Genomic DNA, 23,547 nt, shown 5'->3' with positions numbered 1-23,547 from the left:
TCTTAATGACGATGAAACACAGAAATTGCATCGGAATAAATACAAAAGGAACAATACCGACTTAAGTCACAAGAAAACTGACTCTTCTTTCTGTCTATGATTGAACCATTCCTGTGACACTAGTTATTGATTCCGATGCTTCACTTCACGTTCACTGTCTCCCTCTGACCTTCTTATTGACGATGAAACACAGAAATTTCATCGGAATTAAATACAAAAGGCACAATGCCGACTTAAGTACAAGTAAACTGCCACTTCTTACTGTCTATGTTTTGAACCATTCCTGTGACACTAGTTATAGATTCCGATGCTTCACTTCTAGTTTATTGTATCCCTCTGAACTTCTTATTGAAGATGAAACACAGATATTGCATCGGAATTAAATACAAAAAGCACAATGCCGACTTAAGTACAAGAAAATTGACTCTTCTTACTGTCTATGCTTTGAACCATTCCTGTGACACTAGTTATAGATTCCGATGCTTCACTTCAAGTTTACTGTATCCCCCTGACCTTCTTATTGACGATGAAACACAGAAATTTCAACGGAATTAAATACAAATGGCACAATGCCGACTTAAGTACAAGAAAACTGACTCATCTTACTGTCTATGTTTGGAACCATTCCCGTGACACTAGTTATAGATTCTGATGCTTCACTTCAGCTTTACTGTATCCCTCTGACCTTCTTATTGACGATGAAGCACAGAAATTGCATCGGAATTAAATACAAAAGGCACAATGCCGATTTAAGTACAAGAAAACAGACTCCTCTTACTGTCTATGTTTTAAACCATTCATGTGACACTAGTTATAGATTCTGATGCTTCACTTCAGGTTTACTGTATCCCTTGGACCTTTTTATTGACGATGAAACACAGAAATTGCATCGGAATTAAATACAAAAGGCACAATGCCGACTTAAGTACAAGATATCTGACTCATCTTACTGTCTACGGTTTGAACCATTCCTGTGACACTAGTTATAGATTCCGATGCTTCACTTTAGGTTTACTGTATCCCTCTGACCTTCTTATTGACGATGAAACACAGAAATTTCAACGGAATTAAATACAAATGGCACAATGCCGACTTAAGTACAAGAAAACTGACTCTTCTTACTCACTATGTTTTGAACCATTCATGTGACACCAATTATAGATTCCGATGCTTCACTTCAGGTTACTGTATCCCTCTGACCTTCTTATTGACGATGAAACACAGAAATTGCATCGGAATTAAAAACAAAAGGCACAATGACGACCTAAGTACAAGAAAACTCTTCCTACTGTCTATGATTTAAACCATTCATGTGACACTAGTTATAGCTTCCGATGCTTGACTTCAGGTTTACTGTATCCATCAGACCTTGTTATTGACGATGAAATACAGAAATTGCATCGGAATTAAATACAAAAGGCACAATGCCGACTTATGTACCAGAAAACTGACTCTTCTTACTGTCTATGGTTGCACCAATCATGTGACACTAGTTATAGATTCCGATGCGTCACTTCAGGTTTACTGTATCCCTCTAGCCTTCGTATTGACGATGAAACACAGAAATTGCATCGGAATTAAATACAAAAGGCACAATGCCGACTTAAGTACAAGAAAACTGACTCTTCTTGCTGTCGATGATTTGAACCATTCATGTGACACAAGTTATAGATACTGATGCTTCACTTCAGGTTTACTGTATCCCTCTGACCTTTTTATTGACGATGAAACACAGAAATTGCATCGGAATTAAATACCAAAGGCACAATGCCGACTTAAGTACAAGAAAACTGACTCTTCCTACTGTCTATGTTTTGAACCATTCCTGTGACACTAGTTATAGATTCCGATGATTCACTTCAGGTATACTGTTTCCCTCAGAGCTTCTTATTGACGATGAAACACAGAAATTGCATCGGAATTAAATAGAAAAGTCACAATGCCGACTTAAGTACAAGAAAAATGACTCTTCTTACTGTCATTGCTTAGAAACAATTCCTGTGACACTAGTTATAGAATCTGATGCATCACTTCTGGTTTACTGTATCCCTCTGACCTTCTTATTGACGATGAAACACAGAAATTTCTTCGGAATTAAATACAAAAGGCACAATGCCGACTTAAGTACAAGAAAACTGACTCTTCTAACTGTCTATGTTTTGAACCATTCCTTCGACACTAGTTATAGATTCCGATGCTTCACTTCAGGTTTACTGTATCCCTCTGACCTTCTTATTGACGATGACACACAGAAAATGCATCGGAATTAAATACAAAAGGCACAATGCCGACTTAAGTACAAGATAACTGACTCTTCTTGCTGTCTATGTTTGAACCATTCCTGTGACACTAGTTATAGATTCCGATGCTTCACTTCAGGTTTACTGTATAACTCTGACCTTCTTATTGACGATGAAACACAGAAATTGCATCGGAATTAAATACTAAAGGCACAATGCCGACTTAAGTACAAGAAAACTGACTCTTCTTGCTGTCGATGATTTGAACCATTCATGTGACACAAGTTATAGATACTGATGCTTCACTTCAGGTTTACTGTATCCCTCTGACCTTTTTATTGACGATGAAACACAGAAATTGCATCGGAATTAAATACCAAAGGCACAATGCCGACTTAAGTACAAGAAAACTGACTCTTCCTACTGTCTATGTTTTGAACCATTCCTGTGACACTAGTTATATATTCCGATGATTCACTTCAGGTATACTGTTTCCCTCAGAGCTTCTTATTGACGATGAAACACAGAAATTGCATCGGAAATATATACAAAAGGCACAATGCCGTTTTAAGTACAAGAAAACTGACTCCTCTTACTGTCTATGCTTTGAACCATTCATGTGACACTAATAATAGATTCCGATGCTTCACTTCAGGTTTACTGTATCCCCCTGACCTTCTTATTGACGATGAAACACAGAAATTGCATGGGAATGAAATAGAAAAGGAACAATGCCGACTTAGGTACAAGAAAACTGACTCTTCCTACTGTCTATGTTTGAACCATTCCTGTGACACTAATTATTGATTCCGATGCTTCACTTCAGGTTTACTGTATCCCTCTGACCTTCTTGTTGACATTGAAACACAGAAATTGCACCGGAATTACATACAAAAGGCACAATGCCGACTTAAGTACAAGAAAACTCACTATTCTTTCTGTCTATGTTTTGAACCATTCCTATGACACTAGTTACAGATTCCGATGCTTCACTTCAGGTTTACTGTATCCCTCTGACCTTCTTGTTGACGATGAAACACAGAAATTGCATCGGAGTTAAATAAAAAAGGCACAACGCCGACTAAAGTACAGGAAAACTGACTCTTCTTATAGTCTATGTTTGAACCATTCCTGTGACACTAGTTATAGATTCCGATGCTTCACATCAGGTTTACTGTATCCTTCGGACCTTCTTATTGACTATGGAACACAGATATTGCATCGGAATTAAATACAAATGGAACAATGACGACTTAAGTACAAGAAAGCTGACTCGTCTTACTGTCTATGTTTTCAACCATTCATGTGACTCTAGTTATAGATTCTGATGCTTCACTTCAGGTTTACTGTATCCCTTGGACCTTTTTATTGACGATGAAACACAGATATTGCATCGGAATTAAATACAAAAGGCACAATGCGGACTTAAGTACAAGATATCTGACTCATCTTACTGTCTACGGTTTGAACCATTCCTGTGACACTAGTTATAGATTCCGATGCTTCACTTTAGGTTTACTGTATCCCTCTGACCTTCTTATTGACGATGAAACACAGAAATTGCATCGGAATTAAATACAAAAGGCACAATGACGACCTAAGTACAAGAAAACTCTTCCTACTGTCTTTGATTTGAACCATTCATGTGACACTAGTTATAGCTTCCGATGCTTGACTTCAGGTTTACTGTATCCATCAGACCTTCTTATTGACGATGAAACACAGAAATTGATTCGGAATTAATTACAAAAGGCACAATGCCGACTTATGTACAAGAAAACTGACTCTTCTTACTGTCTATGGTTGCACCACTCATGTGACACTAGTTATAGATTCCGATGCGTCACTTCAGGTTTTTTGAATCCCTCTGACCTTCGTATATACGATGAAACACAGAAATTGCATCGGAATTAAATACAAAAGGCACAATTCCGACTTATATACAAGAAAAGTGACTCTTCTTACTGTCTATGATTGAACCATTCCTGTGACACTAGTTATAGATTCCGATGCTTCACTTCAGGTTTACTGTATCCCTCTGACCTTCTTATTGACGATGACACACAGAAAATGCATCGGAATTAAATACAAAAGGCACAATGCCGACTTAAGTACAAGAAAACTGACTCCTCTTACTGTCTATGCTTTGAACCATTCCTGTGACACTTGTTATTGATTCCGATGCTTCACTTCATTTTTACTGTATCCCTCTTATCTTCTTATTGACGATGAAACACAGAAATTGCATCGGAATTGAATAGAAAAGTCACAATGCCGACTTAAGTACAAGAAAACTGACTCTTCTTACTGTCAATGATTAGAAACAATTCCTGTGACACTAGTTATAGAATCCGATGCATCACTTCTGGTTTACTGTATCCCTCTGACCTTCTTATTGACGATGAAACACAGAAATTTCTTGGGAATTAAATACAAAAGGCACAATGCCGACTTAAGTACAAGAAAACTGACCTTTCTTACTGTCTATGTTTTGAACCATTCCTTCGACACTAGTTATAGATTCCGATGCTTCACTTCAGCTTTACTGTATCCCTCTGACCTTCTAATTGACGATGAAACACAGAAATTACATCGGAATTAAATAGAAAAGGCACAATGCCGACTTAAGTACAAGAAAACTGACTCTTCTTACTGTCTATGTTTTGAACCATTCCTTCGACACTAGTTATTGATTCCGATGCTTCACTTCAGCTTTACTGTATCCCTCTTACCTTCTTATTGACGATGAAACACAGAAATTGCATCGGAATTAAATGCAAAAGGCACAACGCCGACTTAAGTACAAGAAAACTGACTCTTCTCACTGTCTATGTTTTGAACCTTTCCTGTGACACTAGTTTTAGATTCCGATGCTTCACTTCAGGTTTACTGTATCCCTCTGACCTTCTTATTGACGATGAAACACAGAAATTGCATCGGAATTAAATACAAAAGGCACAATGCCGACTTAAGTACAAGATAACTGACTCTTCTTACTGTCTATGTTTGAACCATTTATGTGACACAAGTTATAGATTCCGATGCTTCACTTCAGGTTTACTGTATAACTCTGACCTTCTTATTGACGATGAAACACAGAAATTGCATCGCAATTAAATACAAAGGCACAATGCCGACTTAAGTACAAGAAAACTGACTCATCTTGCTGTCTATGTTTTGAACCATTCATGTGACACTAGTTATAGATACCGATGCTTCACTTCAGGTTTACTGTATACCTCTGACCTTTTTATTGACGATGAAACACAGAAATTGCATCGGAATTAAATACCAAAGGCACAATGCCGACTTAAGTACAAGAAAACTGACTCTTCTTACTGTCTATGTTTTGAACCATTCCTGTGACACTTGTTATAGATTCCGATGATTCACTTCAGGTATACTGTTTTCCTCAGAGCTTCTTCTTGACGATGAAACACAGAAATTGCATCGGAAATATATACAAAAGGCACAATGCCGACTTAAGTACAAGAAAACTGACTCTTCTTACTGTCTATATTTTGAACCATTCATGTGACACTAATAATCGATTCCGATGCTTCACTTCAGGTATACTGTATCCCTCTGACCTTCTTACTGACGATGAAACACAGAAATTGCATGGGAATGAAATAGAAATGGAACAATGCCGACTTAGGTACATGAAAACTGACTCTTCTTACTGTCTATGTTTTGAACCATCCCTGTGACACAAGTTATAAATTCCGATGCTTCACTTCAGGTTTACTGTATCCCTCTGACCTTCTTATTGACGATGAAACACAGAAATTGCATCGGAATTAAATACAAAAGGCACAATGCCGACTTAAGTACAAGAAAACTGACTCTTCCTACTGTCTATGTTTGAACCATTCCTGTGACACTAATTATTGATTCCGATGCTTCACTTCAGGTTTACTGTACCCCTCAGACCTTCTTGTTGACATTGAAACACAGAAATTGCACCGGAATTACATACAAAAGGCACAATGCCGACTAAAGTACAAGAAAACACACTATTCTTTCTGTCTATGTTTTGAACCATTCCTATGACACTAGTTACAGATTACGATGCTTCACTTGTGGTTTACTGTATCCCTCTGACCTTCCTATTGGCGATGAGAAACAGAAATTGCATCGGAGTTAAATACAAAAGGCACAACGCCGACTAAAGTACCGGAAAACTGACTCTTCTTATGGTCTATGTTTGAACCATTCCTGTGACACTAGTTATAGATTCCGATGCTTCCCATCAGGTTTACTGTATCCTTCTGACCTTCTTATTGACTATGGAACACAGATATTGCATCGGATTTAAATACAAATGGAACAATGACGACTTAAGTACAAGAAAACTGACTCTTCTTACTGTCTATGTTTTGAACCATTCCTGTGAGACTAGTTATAGATTCCGATGCTTCACTTCAGGTTTACAGTATCCCTCTGACCTTCTTATTGACGATGAAACACAGAAATTGCATCGGAGTTAAATACAAAAGACACAATGCCGACTTAAGTACAAGAAAACTGACTCTTCTTACTGTCTATGTTTTGAACCACTCCTTCGACACTAGTTATAGATTCCGATGCTTCACTTGAGGTTTACTGTATCCCTCTGACCTTCTTATTGACGATGACACACAGAAAATGCATCGGAATTAAATACAAAAGGCACAATGCCGACTTAAGTACAAGATAACTGACTCTTCTTACTGTCTATGTTTGAACCATTCCTGTGACACTAGTTATAGATTCCGATGCTTCACTTCAGGTTTACTGTATAACTCTGACCTTCTTATTCACGATGAAACACAGAAATTGCATCGGAATTAAATAAAAAAGGCACAATGCCGACTTATGTACAAGAAAACTGACTCTTCTTGCTGTCTATGATTTGAACCATTCATGTGACACTAGTTATAGATTCCGATGATTCACATCAGGTATACTGTTTCCCTCAGAGCTTCTTATTGACGATGAAACACAGAAATTGCATCGGAAATATATACAAAAGGCACAATGCCGACTTAAGTACAAGAAAACTGACTCTTCTTACTGTCTATGCTTTGAACCATTCATGTGACACTAATAATAGATTCCGATGCTTCACTTCAGGTTTACTGTATCCCTCTGACCTTCTTATTGACGATGAAACACAGAAATTGCATGGGAATGAAATAGAAAAGGAACAATGCCGACTTAGGTACAAGAAAACTGACTCTTCCTACTGTCTATGTTTGAACCATTCCTGTGACACTAATTATTGATTCCGATGCTTCACTTCAGGTTTACTGTATCCCTCTCACCTTCTTGTTGACATTGAAACACAGATATTGCACCGGAATTACATACTAAAGGCACAATGCCGACTTAAGTACAAGAAAACTCACTATTCTTTCTGTCTATGTTTTGAACCATTCCTATGACACTAGTTACAGATTCCGATGCTTCACTTCAGGTTTACTGTATCCCTCTGACCTTCTTATTGACGATGAAACACAGAAATTGCATCGGAATTAAATACAAAAGGCACAATGACGACCTAAGTACAAGAAAACTCTTCCTACTGTCTATGATTTGAACCATTCATGTGACACTAGTTATAGCTTCCGATGCTTGACTTCAGGTTTACTGTATCCATCAGACCTTCTTATTGACGATGAAACACAGAAATTGCATCGGAATTAATTACAAAAGGCACAATGCCGACTTATGTACAAGAAAACTGACTCTTCTTACTGTCTATGGTTGCACCACTCATGTGACACTAGTTATAGATTCCGATGCGTCACTTCAGGTTTACTGTATCCCTCTGACCTTCGTATATACGATGAAACACAGAAATTGCATCGGAATTAAATACAAAAGGCACAATTCCGACTTAAGTACAAGAAAAGTGACTCTTCTTACTGTCTATGATTGAACCATTCCTGTGACACTAGTTATAGATTCCGATGCTTCACTTCAGGTTTACTGTTTCCCTCTGACCTTCTTATTGACGATGACACACAGAAAATGCATCGGAATTAAATACAAAAGGCACAATGCCGACTTAAGTACAAGAAAACTGACTCCTCTTACTGTCTATGCTTTGAACCATTCCTGTGACACTTGTTATTGATTCCGATGCTTCACTTCATTTTTACTGTATCCCTCTGATCTTCTTATTGACGATGAAACACAGAAATTGCATCGGAATTGAATAGAAAAGTCACAATGCCGACTTAAGTACAAGAAAACTGACTCTTCTTACTGTCAATGATTAGAAACAATTCCTGTGACACTAGTTATAGAATCCGATGCATCACTTCTGGTTTACTGTATCCCTCTGACCTTCTTATTGACGATGAAACACAGAAATTTCTTGGGAATTAAATACAAAAGGCACAATGCCGACTTAAGTACAAGAAAACTGACCTTTCTTACTGTCTATGTTTTGAACCATTCCTCCGACACTAGTTATAGATTCCGATGCTTCACTTCAGCTTTACTGTATCCCTCTGACCTTCTAATTGACGATGAAACACAGAAATTACATCGGAATTAAATAGAAAAGGCACAATGCCGACTTAAGTACAAGAAAACTGACTCTTCTTACTGTCTATGTTTTGAACCATTCCTTCGACACTAGTTATTGATTCCGATGCTTCACTTCAGCTTTACTGTATCCCTCTTACCTTCTTATTGACGATGAAACACAGAAATTGCATCGGAATTAAATGCAAAAGGCACAACGCCGACTTAAGTACAAGAAAACTGACCCTTGTCACTGTCTATGGTTTGAACCATTCCTGTGACACTAGTTTTAGATTCCGATGCTTCACTTCAGGTTTACTGTATCCCTCTGACCTTCTTATTGACGATGAAACACAGAAATTGCATCGGAAGTAAATACAAAAGGCACAATGCCGACTTAAGTACAAGAAAACTGACTCTTCTTACTGTCTATGTTTGAACCATTTATGTGACACAAGTTATAGATTCCGATGCTTCACTTCAGGTTTACTGTATAACTCTGACCTTCTTATTGACGATGAAACACAGAAATTGCATCGGAATTAAATACAAAGGCACAATGCCGACTTAAGTACAAGAAAACTGACTCATCTTGCTGTCTATATTTTGAACCATTCATGTGACACTAGTTATAGATACCGATGCTTCACTTCAGGTTTACTGTATCCCTCTGACCTTTTTATTGACGATGAAACACAGAAATTGCATCGGAATAAAATACCAAAGGCACAATGCCGACTTAAGTACAAGAAAACTGACTCTTCTTACTGTCTATGTTTTGAACCATTCCTGTGACACTTGTTATAGATTCCGATGATTCACTTCAGGTATACTGTTTTCCTCAGAGCTTCTTATTGACGATGAAACACAGAAATTGCATCGGAAATATATACAAAAGGCACAATGCCGACTTAAGTACAAGAAAACTGACTCTTCTTACTGTCTATATTTTGAACCATTCATGTGACACTAATAATAGATTCCGATGCTTCACTTCAGGTATACTGTATCCCTCTGACCTTCTTACTGACGATGAAACACAGAAATTGCATGGGAATGAAATAGAAATGGAACAATGCCGACTTAGGTACAAGAAAACTGACTCTTCTTACAGTCTATGTTTTGAACCATCCCTGTGACACTAGTTATAAATTCCGATGCTTCACTTCAGGTTTACTGTATCCCTCTGACCTTCTTATTGACGATGAAACACAGAAATTGCATCGGAATTAAATACAAAAGGCACAATGCCGACTTAAGTACAAGAAAACTGACTCTTCCTACTGTCTATGTTTGAACCATTCCTGTGACACTAATTATTGATTCCGATGCTTCACTTCAGGTTTACTGTATCCCTCTGACCTTCTTGTTGACATTGAACACAGAAATTGCACCGGAATTACATACAAAAGTTACAATGCCGACTAAAGTACAAGAAAACACACTATTCTTTCCGTCTATGTTTTGAACCATTCCTATGACACTAGTTACAGATTACGATGCTTCACTTGAGGTTTACTGTATCCCTCTGACCTTCTTATTGGCGATGAGAAACAGAAATTGCATCGGAGTTAAATACAAAAGGCACAACGCCGACTAAAGTACCGGAAAACTGACTCTTCTTATGGTCTATGTTTGAACCATTCCTGTGACACTAGTTATAGATTCCGATGCTTCCCATCAGGTTTACTGTATCCTTCTGACCTTCTTATTGACTATGGAACACAGATATTGCATCGGATTTAAATACAAATGGAACAATGACGACTTAAGTACAAGAAAACTGACTCTTCTTACTGTCTATGTTTTGAACCATTCCTGTGAGACTAGTTATAGATTCCGATGCTTCACTTCAGGTTTACAGTATCCCTCTGACCTTCTTATTGACGATGAAACACAGAAATTGCATCGGAGTTAAGTACAAAAGACACAATGCCGACTTAAGTACAAGAAAACTGACTCTTCTTACTGTCTATGTTTTGAACCACTCCTTCGACACTAGTTATAGATTCCGATGCTTCACTTCAGGTTTACTGTATCCCTCTGACCTTCTTATTGACGATGACACACAGAAAATGCATCGGAATTAAATACAAAAGGCACAATGCCGACTTAAGTACAAGATAACTGACTCTTCTTACTGTCTATCTTTGAACCATTCCTGTGACACTAGTTATAGATTCCGATGCTTCACTTCAGGTTTACTGTATAACTCTGACCTTCTTATTGACGATGAAACACAGAAATTGCATCGGAATTAAATACAAAAGGCACAATGCCGACTTAAGTACAAGAAAACTGACTCTTCTTGCTGTCTATGATTTGAACCATTCATGTGACACTAGTTATAGATTCCGATGATTCACTTCAGGTATACTGTTTCCCTCAGAGCTTCTTATTGACGATGAAACACAGAAATTGCATCGGAAATATATACAAAAGGCACAATGCCGACTTAAGTACAAGATAACTGACTCTTCTTACTGTCTATGCTTTGAACCATTCATGTGACACTAATAATAGATTCCGATGCTTCACTTCAGGTTTACTGTATCCCTCTGACCTTCTTATTGACGATGAAACACAGAAATTGCATGGGAATGAAATAGAAAAGGAACAATGCCGACTTAGGTACAAGAAAACTTACTCTTCCTACTGTCTATGTTTGAACCATTCCTGTGACACTAATTATTGATTCCGATGCTTCACTTCAGGTTTACTGTATCCCTCTCACCTTCTTGTTGACATTGAAACACAGATATTGCACCGGAATTACATACTAAAGGCACAATGCCGACTTAAGTACAAGAAAACTCACTATTCTTTCTGTCTATGTTTTGAACCATTCCTATGACACTAGTTACAGATTCCGATGCTTCACTTCAGGTTTACTGTATCCCTCTGACCTTCTTGTTGACGATGAAACACAGAAATTGCATCGGATTTAAATACAAAAGGCACAACGCCGACTAAAGTACAGGAAAACTGACTCTTCTTATAGTCTATTTTTGAACCATTCCTGTGACTCTAGTTATAGATTCCGATGCTTCACATCATGTTTACTGTATCCTTCTGACATTCTTATTGACTATGGAACACAGATATTGCATCGGAATTAAATACAAATGGAACAATGACGACTTAAGTACAAGAAAGCTGACTCCTCTTACTGTCTATGTTTTCAACCATTCATGTGACACTAGTTATAGATTCTGATGCTTCACTTCAGGTTTACTGTATCCCTTGGACCTTTTTATTGACGATGAAACACAGAAATTGCATCGGAATTAAATACAAAAGGCACAATGGAGACTTAAGTACAAGATATCTGACTCATCTTACTGTCTACGGTTTGAACCATTCCTGTGACACTAGTTATAGATTCCGATGCTTCACTTTAGGTTTACTGTATCCCTCTGACCTTCTTATTGACGATGAGAAACAGAAATTGCGTCGGAGTTAAATACAAAAGGCACAACGCCGACTAAAGTACCGGAAAACTGACTCTTCTTATGGTCTATGTTTGAACCATTCCTGTGACACTAGTTATACATTCCGATGCTTCCCATCAGGTTAACTGTATCCTTCTGACCTTCTTATTGACTATGGAACACAGATATTGCAACGGAATTAAATACAAATGGAACAATGACGACTTAAGTACAAGAAAACTGACTCTTCTTACTGTCTATGTTTTGAACCATTCCTGTGACACTAGTTATAGATTCCGATGTTTCACTTCAGGTTTACTGTATCCCTCTGACCTTCTTATTGACGATGAAACACAGAAATTGCATCGGAGTTAAATACAAAAGACACAATGCCGACTTAAGTACAAGAAAACTGACTCTTCTTACTGTCTATGTTTTGAACCATTCCTTCGACACTAGTTATAGATTCCGATGCTTCACTTCAGGTTTACTGTATCCCTCTGACCTTCTTATTGACGATGACACACAGAAAATGCATCGGAATTAAATACAAAAGGCACAATGCCGACTTAAGTACAAGATAACTGACTCTTCTTACTGTCTATGTTTGAACCATTCCTGTGACACTAGTTATAGATTCCGATGCTTCACTTCAGGTTTACTGTATAACTCTGACCTTCTTATTGACGATGAAACACAGAAATTGCATCGGAATTAAATTCAAAAGGCACAATGCCGACTTAAGTACAAGAAAACTGACTCCTCTTACTGTCTATGCTTTGAACCATTCCTGTGACACTTGTTATTGATTCCGATGCTTCACTTCATTTTTACTGTATCCCTCTGATCTTCTTATTGACGATGAAACACAGAAATTGCATCGGAATTGAATAGAAAAGTCACAATGCCGACTTAAGTACAAGAAAACTGACTCTTCTTACTGTCAATGATTAGAAACAATTCCTGTGACACTAGTTATAGAATCCGATGCATCACTTCTGGTTTACTGTATCCCTCTGACCTTCTTATTGACGATGAAACACAGAAATTTCTTGGGAATTAAATACAAAAGGCACAATGCCGACTTAAGTACAAGAAAACTGACCTTTCTTACTGTCTATGTTTTGAACCATTCCTCCGACACTAGTTATAGATTCCGATGCTTCACTTCAGCTTTACTGTATCCCTCTGACCTTCTAATTGACGATGAAACACAGAAATTACATCGGAATTAAATAGAAAAGGCACAATGCCGACTTAAGTACAAGAAAACTGACTCTTCTTACTGTCTATGTTTTGAACCATTCCTTCGACACTAGTTATTGATTCCGATGCTTCACTTCAGCTTTACTGTATCCCTCTTACCTTCTTATTGACGATGAAACACAGAAATTGCATCGGAATTAAATGCAAAAGGCACAACGCCGACTTAAGTACAAGAAAACTGACCCTTCTCACTGTCTATGGTTTGAACCATTCCTGTGACACTAGTTTTAGATTCCGATGCTTCACTTTAGGTTTACTGTATCCCTCTGACCTTTTTATTGACGATGAAACACAGAAATTGCATCGGAAGTAAATACAAAAGGCACAATGCCGACTTAAGTACAAGAAAACTGACTCTTCTTACTGTCTATGTTTGAACCATTTATGTGACACAAGTTATAGATTCTGATGCTTCACTTCAGGTTTACTGTATAACTCTGACCTTCTTATTGACGATGAAACACAGAAATTGCATCGGAATTAAATACAAAGGCACAATGCCGACTTAAGTACAAGAAAACTGACTCATCTTGCTGTCTATGTTTTGAACCATTCATGTGACACTAGTTATAGATACCGATGCTTCACTTCAGGTTTACTGTATCCCTCTGACCTTTTTATTGACGATGAAACACAGAAATTGCATCGGAATTAAATACCAAAGGCACAATGCCGACTTAAGTACAAGAAAACTGACTCTTCTTACTGTCTATGTTTTGAACCATTCCTGTGACACTTGTTATAGATTCCGATGATTCACTTCAGGTATACTGTTTTCCTCAGAGCTTCTTATTGACGATGAAACACAGAAATTGCATCGGAAATATATACAAAAGGCACAATGCCGACTTAAGTACAAGAAAACTGACTCTTCTTACTGTCTATATTTTGAACCATTCATGTGACACTAATAATAGATTCCGATGCTTCACTTCAGGTATACTGTATCCCTCTGACCTTCTTACTGACGATGAAACACAGAAATTGCATGGGAATGAAATAGAAATGGAACAATGCCGACTTAGGTACAAGAAAACTGACTCTTCTTACAGTCTATGTTTTGAACCATCCCTGTGACACTAGTTATAAATTCCGATGCTTCACTTCAGGTTTACTGTATCCCTCTGACCTTCTTATTGACGATGAAACACAGAAATTGCATCGGAATTAAATACAAAAGGCACAATGCCGACTTAAGTACAAGAAAACTGACTCTTCCTACTGTCTATGTTTGAACCATTCCTGTGACACTAATTATTGATTCCGATGCTTCACTTCAGGTTTACTGTATCCCTCTGACCTTCTTGTTGACATTGAACACAGAAATTGCACCGGAATTACATACAAAAGTTACAATGCCGACTAAAGTACAAGAAAACACACTATTCTTTCCGTCTATGTTTTGAACCATTCCTATGACACTAGTTACAGATTACGATGCTTCACTTGAGGTTTACTGTATCCCTCTGACCTTCTTATTGGCGATGAGAAACAGAAATTGCATCGGAGTTAAATACAAAAGGCACAACGCCGACTAAAGTACCGGAAAACTGACTCTTCTTATGGTCTATGTTTGAACCATTCCTGTGACACTAGTTATAGATTCCGATGCTTCCCATCAGGTTTACTGTATCCTTCTGACCTTCTTATTGACTATGGAACACAGATATTGCATCGGATTTAAATACAAATGGAACAATGACGACTTAAGTACAAGAAAACTGACTCTTCTTACTGTCTATGTTTTGAACCATTCCTGTGAGACTAGTTATAGATTCCGATGCTTCACTTCAGGTTTACAGTATCCCTCTGACCTTCTTATTGACGATGAAACACAGAAATTGCATCGGAGTTAAGTACAAAAGACACAATGCCGACTTAAGTACAAGAAAACTGACTCTTCTTACTGTCTATGTTTTGAACCACTCCTTCGACACTAGTTATAGATTCCGATGCTTCACTTCAGGTTTACTGTATCCCTCTGACCTTCTTATTGACGATGACACACAGAAAATGCATCGGAATTAAATACAAAAGGCACAATGCCGACTTAAGTACAAGATAACTGACTCTTCTTACTGTCTATCTTTGAACCATTCCTGTGACACTAGTTATAGATTCCGATGCTTCACTTCAGGTTTACTGTATAACTCTGACCTTCTTATTGACGATGAAACACAGAAATTGCATCGGAATTAAATACAAAAGGCACAATGCCGACTTAAGTACAAGAAAACTGACTCTTCTTGCTGTCTATAATTTGAACCATTCATGTGACACTAGTTATAGATTCCGATGATTCACTTCAGGTATACTGTTTCCCTCAGAGCTTCTTATTGACGATGAAACACAGAAATTGCATCGGAAATATATACAAAAGGCACAATGCCGACTTAAGTACAAGATAACTGACTCTTCTTACTGTCTATGCTTTGAACCATTCATGTGACACTAATAATAGATTCCGATGCTTCACTTCAGGTTTACTGTATCCCTCTGACCTTCTTATTGACGATGAAACACAGAAATTGCATGGGAATGAAATAGAAAAGGAACAATGCCGACTTAGGTACAAGAAAACTTACTCTTCCTACTGTCTATGTTTGAACCATTCCTGTGACACTAATTATTGATTCCGATGCTTCACTTCAGGTTTACTGTATCCCTCTCACCTTCTTGTTGACATTGAAACACAGATATTGCACCGGAATTACATACTAAAGGCACAATGCCGACTTAAGTACAAGAAAACTCACTATTCTTTCTGTCTATGTTTTGAACCATTCCTATGACACTAGTTACAGATTCCGATGCTTCACTTCAGGTTTACTGTATCCCTCTGACCTTCTTGTTGACGATGAAACACAGAAATTGCATCGGATTTAAATACAAAAGGCACAACGCCGACTAAAGTACAGGAAAAATGACTCTTCTTATAGTCTATTTTTGAACCATTCCTGTGACTCTAGTTATAGATTCCGATGCTTCACATCATGTTTACTGTATCCTTCAGACCTTCTTATTGACTATGGAACACAGATATTGCATCGGAATTAAATACAAATGGAACAATGACGACTTAAGTACAAGAAAGCTGACTCCTCTTACTGTCTATGTTTTCAACCATTCATGTGACACTAGTTATAGATTCTGATGCTTCACTTCAGGTTTACTGTATCCCTTGGACCTTTTTATTGACGATGAAACACAGAAATTGCATCGGAATTAAATACAAAAGGCACAATGGAGACTTAAGTACAAGATATCTGACTCATCTTACTGTCTACGGTTTGAACCATTCCTGTGACACTAGTTATAGATTCCGATGCTTCACTTTAGGTTTACTGTATCCCTCTGACCTTCTTATTGACGATGAGAAACAGAAATTGCGTCGGAGTTAAATACAAAAGGCACAACGCCGACTAAAGTACCGGAAAACTGACTCTTCTTATGGTCTATGTTTGAACCATTCCTGTGACACTAGTTATAGATTCCGATGCTTCCCATCAGGTTAACTGTATCCTTCTGACCTTCTTATTGACTATGGAACACAGATATTGCATCGGAATTAAATACAAATGGAACAATGACGACTTAAGTACAAGAAAACTGACTCTTCTTACTGTCTATGTTTTGAACCATTCCTGTGACACTAGTTATAGATTCCGATGTTTCACTTCAGGTTTACTGTATCCCTCTGACCTTCTTATTGACGATGAAACACAGAAATTGCATCGGAGTTAAATACAAAAGACACAATGCCGACTTAAGTACAAGAAAACTGACTCTTCTTACTGTCTATGTTTTGAACCATTCCTTCGACACTAGTTATAGATTCCGATGCTTCACTTCAGGTTTACTGTATCCCTCTGACCTTCTTATTGACGATGACACACAGAAAATGCATCGGAATTAAATACAAAAGGCACAATGCCGACTTAAGTACAAGATAACTGACTCTTCTTACTGTCTATGTTTGAACCATTCCTGTGACACTAGTTATAGATTCCGATGCTTCACTTCAGGTTTACTGTATAACTCTGACCTTCTTATTGACGATGAAACACAGAAATTGCATCGGAATTAAATACAAAAGGCACAATGCCGACTTAAGTACAAGAAAACTGACTCTTCTTGCTGTCTATGATTTGAACCATTCATGTGACACTAGTTATAGATTCCGATGATTCACTTCAGGTATACTGTTTCCCTCAGAGCTTCTTATTGACGATGAAACACAGAAATTGCATCGGAAATATATACAAAAGGAACAATGCCGACTTAAGTACAAGAAAACTGACTCTTCTTACTGTCTATGCTTTGATCCATTCATGTGACACTAATAATAGATTCCGATGCTTCACTTCAGGTTTACTGTATCCCTCTGACCTTCTTATTGACGATGAAACACAGAAATTGCATGGGAATGAAATAGAAAAGGAACAATGCCGACTTAGGTACAAGAAAACTTACTCTTCCTACTGTCTATGTTTGAACCATTCCTGTGACACTAATTATTGATTCCGATGCTTCACTTCAGGTTTACTGTATCCCTCTCACCTTCTTGTTGACATTGAAACACAGATATTGCACCGGAATTACATACTAAAGGCACAATGCCGACTTAAGTACAAGAAAACTCACTATTCTTTCTGTCTATGTTTTGAACCATTCCTATGACACTAGTTACAGATTCCGATGCTTCACTTCAGGTTTACTGTATCCCTCTGACCTTCTTGTTGACGATGAAACACAGAAATTGCATCGGATTTAAATACAAAAGGCACAACGCCGACTAAAGTAGAGGAAAACTGACTCTTCTTATAGTCTATGTTTGAACCATTCCTGTGACACTAGTTATAGATTCCGATGCTTCACATCATGTTTACTGTATCCTTCTGACCTTCTTATTGACTATGGAACACAGATATTGCATCGGAATTAAATACAAATGGAACAATGACGACTTAAGTACAAGAAAGCTGACTCCTCTTACTGTCTATGTTTTCAACCATTCATGTGACACTAGTTATAGATTCTGATGCTTCACCTCAGGTTTACTGTATCCCTTGGATCTTTTTATTGACGATGAAACACAGAAATTGCATCGGAATTAAATACAAAAGGCACAATGGAGACTTAAGTACAAGATATCTGACTCATCTTACTGTCTACGGTTTGAACCATTCCTGTGACACTAGTTATAGATTCCGATGCTTCACTTTAGGTTTACTGTATCCCTCTGAAATTCTTATTGACGATGAAACACAGAAATTGCATCGGAATTAAATACAAAAGGCACAATGACGACCTAAGTACAAGAAAACTCTTCCTACTGTCTATGATTTGGACCATTCATGTGACACTAGTTACAGCTTCCGATGCTTGACTTCAGGTTTACTGTATCCATCAGACCTTCTTACTGACGATGAAACACAGAAATTGCATCGGAATTAAATACAAAAGGCACAATGCCGACTTATGTACAAGAATACTGACTCTTCTTACTGTCTATGGTTGCACCACTCATGTGACACTAGTTATAGATTCCGATGCGTCACTTCAGGTTTACTGTATCCCTCTGACCTTCGTATATACTATGAAACACAGAAATTGCATCGGAATTAAATACAAAACGCACAATTCCGACTTAAGTACAAGAAAAGTGACTCTTCTTACTGTCTATGATTGAACCATTCCTGTGACACTAGTTATAGATTCCGATGCTTCACTTCAGGTTTACTGTATCCCTCTGACCTTCTTATTGACGATGACACACAGAAAATGCATGGGAATTAAATACAAAAGGCACAATGCCGACTTAAGTACAAGAAAACTGACTCCTCTTACTGTCTATGCTTTGAACCATTCCTGTGACACTTGTTATTGATTCCGATGCTTCACTTCATTTTTACTGTATCCCTCTGATCTTCTTATTGACGATGAAACACAGAAATTGCATCGGAATTGAATAGAAAAGTCACAATGCCGACTTAAGTACAAGAAAACTGACTCTTCTTACTGTCAATGATTAGAAACAATTCCTGTGACACTAGTTATAGAATCCGATGCTTCACTTCTGGTTTACTGTATCCCTCTGACCTTCTTATTGACGATGAAACACAGAAATTTCTTCGGAATTAAATACAAAAGGCACAATGCCGACTTAAGTACAAGAAAACTGACTCTTCTTACTGTCTATGTTTTGAACCATTCCTTCGACACCAGTTATAGATTCCGATGCTTCACTTCACCTTTACTGTATCCCTCTGACCTTCTAATTGACGATGAAACACAGAAATTACATCGGAATTAAATAGAAACGGCACAATGCCGACTTAAGTATAAGAAAACTGACTCTTCTTACTGTCTATGTTTTGAACCATTCCTTCGACAGTAGTTATTGATTCCAATGCTTCACTTCAGCTTTACTGTATCCCTCTTACCTTATTATTGACGATGAAACACAGAAATTGCATCGGAATTAAATGCAAAAGGCACAACGCCGACTTAAGTACAAGAAATCTGACCCTTCTCACTGTCTATGTTTTGAACCATTCCTGTGACACTAGTATTACATTCCGATGCTTCCCTTCAGGTTAACTGTATCCCTCTGACCTTCTTATTGACGATGAAACACAGAAATTGCATCGGAATTAAATACAAAAGGCACAATGCCGACTTAAGTACAAGATAACTGACTCTTCTTACTGTCTATGTTTGAACCATTCATGTGACACTCGTTATTGATTCCGATGCTTCACTTCAGGTTTACTGTATAACTCTGACCTTCTTATTGACGATGAAACACAGAAATTGCATGGGAATGAAATAGAAAAGGAACAATGCCGACTTAGGTACAAGAAGACTGACTCTTCTTACTGTCTATGTTTTGAACCATTCCTGTGACACTAGTTATAAATTCCGATGCTTCACTTCAGGTTTACTGTATCCCTCTGACCTTCTTATTGACGATGAACCACAGAAATTGCATCGGAATTAAATACAAAAGGCACAATGCCGACTTAAATACAAGAAAACTGACTCGTCCTACTGTCTATGTTTGAACCATTCCTGTGACACTAATTATTGATTCCGATGCTTCACTTCAGGTTTACTGTATCCCTCTGACCTTCTTGTTGACATTGAAACACAGAAATTGCACCGGAATTACATACAAAAGGCACAATGCCGACTAAAGTACAAGAAAACACACTATTCTTTCTGTCTATCTTTTGAACCATTCCTATGACACTAGTTACAGATTACGATGCTTCACTTCAGGTTTACTGTATTCCTCTGACCTTCTTATTGACGATGAAACGCAGAAATTGCATCGGAGTTAAATACAAAAGGCACAACGCCGACTAAAGTACCGGAAAACTGACTCTTCTTATAGTCTATGTTTGAACCATTCGTGTGACACTAGTTATAGGTTCCGATGCTTCCCATCAGGTTTACTGTATCCTTCTGACCTTCTTCTTGAATATGGAACACAGATATTGCATCGGAATTAAATACAAATGGAACAATGACGACTTAAGTACAACAAAACTGACTCTTCTTACTGTCTATGTTTTGAACCATTCCTGTGAGACTAGTTATAGATTCCGATGCTTCACTTCAGGTTTACAGTATCCCTCTGACCTTCGTATTGACGATGAAACACATAAATTGCATCGGAGTTAAATACAAAAGACACAATGCCGACTTAAGTACAAGAAAACTGACTCTTCTTACAGTCTATGTTTTGAACCATTCCAGTGACACTAATTATAGATTCCGATGCTTCACTTCAGGTTTACTGTATCCCTCTGACTTTCGTATTGACAATGAAACACAGATATTGCATCGGAATGAAATACAAATGGCACAATTACGACTTAAGTACAAGAAAACTGACTCTACTTACTGTCTATGTTTTGAACCAATCCTGTGACACTAGTTATAGATTCAGATGCTTCACTTCAGGTTTACTGTATTCCTCTGACCTTCTTAATGACGGTAAAATACAGAAATTGCATCGGAATGAAATGCAAAAGGCACAATGCCGACTTAAGTACAAAAAAACTGAATCTTCTTACTGTCTATGTTTTGATCCATTCCTGTGACACTAGTTATAGATACCGATGCTTCACTTCAGGTTTACTGTATCCCTCTGACCTTCTTATTGACGGTGTAACATAGAAATTGCATCGGAATTAGATAGAAAAGGAACAATGCCGACTTAAGTACAAGAAAACTGACACGTCATACTGTCAATATTTTGAACCATTCCTGTTACACTAGTTATAAATTCCGATGCTTCACTTCAGGTTTACTGTATCCCTCTGACCCTCTTATTGATGATGAAACACAGGTATTGCATCGGAATTAAATACAAAAGGCACAATGCCGACTTAAGTACAAGAAAACTGACTCTTCTTTCTGTCTATGTTTTGAACCATTCCTGTGACACTAGATACAGATTCCGATGCTTCACTTCAGGTTTACTGTATCCCTCTGACCTTCTTATTGACGATGAAACGCAGAAATCGCACAGGAATTAAATACAAAAATCACAATGCCGACTTAAGTACAAGTAAACTGACTCTTCTTACTGTCTATGTTTGGAACCATTCCTGTGACACTAGTTATAGATTTTGATGCTTCACTTCAGGTTTACTGCATCCCTCTGACCTTCTTATTGACGATGAAGCACAGAAATTGCATCGGAATTATATACAGAAGGCACAATGCCGACTTAAGTACAAGCAAACTGACTCTTCTTACTGTCTATGTTTTGAACCATTCCTGTGACACTAGTTATAGATTCCGATGCTTCACTTCAGGTTTACTGTGTCCCTCTGACCTTCTTATTGAAGATGAAACACAGATATTGCATCGGAATTAGATACAAAAGTCACAATGCCGACTTAAGTCCAAGAAAACTGACTCTTCTTACTGTCTATGTTTTGATCCATTCCAGTGACACTAGTTACAGATTCCGATGCTTCACTTCAGGTTTACTGTATCCCTATGATCTTCTTATTGGCGATGAAACATAGAAATTGCATCGGAATTAGATAGAAAAGGAACAATGCCGACTTAAGTACAAGAAAACTGACTCTTCACACTGTCTATGCTTTGAACCATTCCTGTGACACTAGTTATAGATTCCGATGCTTCACTTCAGGTTTACTGTATCCCGCTGAACTTCTTATTGACGATGATACACAGAAATTGCATCGGAATTAAACACAAAGGCACAATGCCGACTTAGGTACAACAAAACTGACTCTTCTTACTGTCATTGTTTTCATCCATTCCTGTGACACTAGATAGAGATTCCGATGCTTCACTTCAGGTTTACTGTATCCCTCTGACCTTCTTATTGACGATGAAACGCAGAAATCGAATCGGAATTAAATACAAAAGGCACAATGCCGACTTAAGTACAAGATAACTGACACTTCTTACTGTCTATGATTTGAACCATTCATGTGACACTAGTTATAGCTTCCGATGCTTCACTTCAGGTTTACTGTATCCATCAGACCTTCTTGTTGACGATGAAACACAGAAATTGCATCGGAATCAAATACCAAAAGCACAATGCCGACTTATGTACAAGAAAACTGACTCTTCTTACTGTCTATGTTTGAACCATTCATGTGACACTAGTTATAGGTTCCGATGCTTCACTTCGGGTTTACTGTATCCCTCTGACCTTCTTATTGACGATGAAACACAGAAATTTCATCGGAATTAAATACAAAAAGCACAATGCTGACATAAGTACTAGTAATCTGCCACCTCTTACTGTCTATGTTTTGAACCATTCCTGTGACACTAGTTATAGATTCCGATGCTTCACTTCTAGTTTACTGTATCCCTCTGACCTTCTTATTGAAGATGAAACACAGATATTGCATCGGAATTAAATACAAAAGGCACAATGCCGACTTAAGTACAAGAAAACTGACTCTTTTTACTGTCTATGTTTTGAACCATTCCTGTGACACTAGTTATAGATTCCGATGCTTCACTTCAACTTTACTGTATCCCTCTGACCTTGTTATTGACGATGAAACACAGAAATTTCAACGGAATTA

The sequence above is a fragment of the Schistocerca americana genome, chromosome 2 (genome assembly GCF_021461395.2).
Source record: "Schistocerca americana isolate TAMUIC-IGC-003095 chromosome 2, iqSchAmer2.1, whole genome shotgun sequence".
In the NCBI taxonomy this organism is placed as follows: domain Eukaryota; kingdom Metazoa; phylum Arthropoda; class Insecta; order Orthoptera; family Acrididae; genus Schistocerca; species Schistocerca americana.
The sequence above is the reverse complement of the archived record's forward strand: the minus strand, read 5'-3'. Positions refer to the sequence as shown.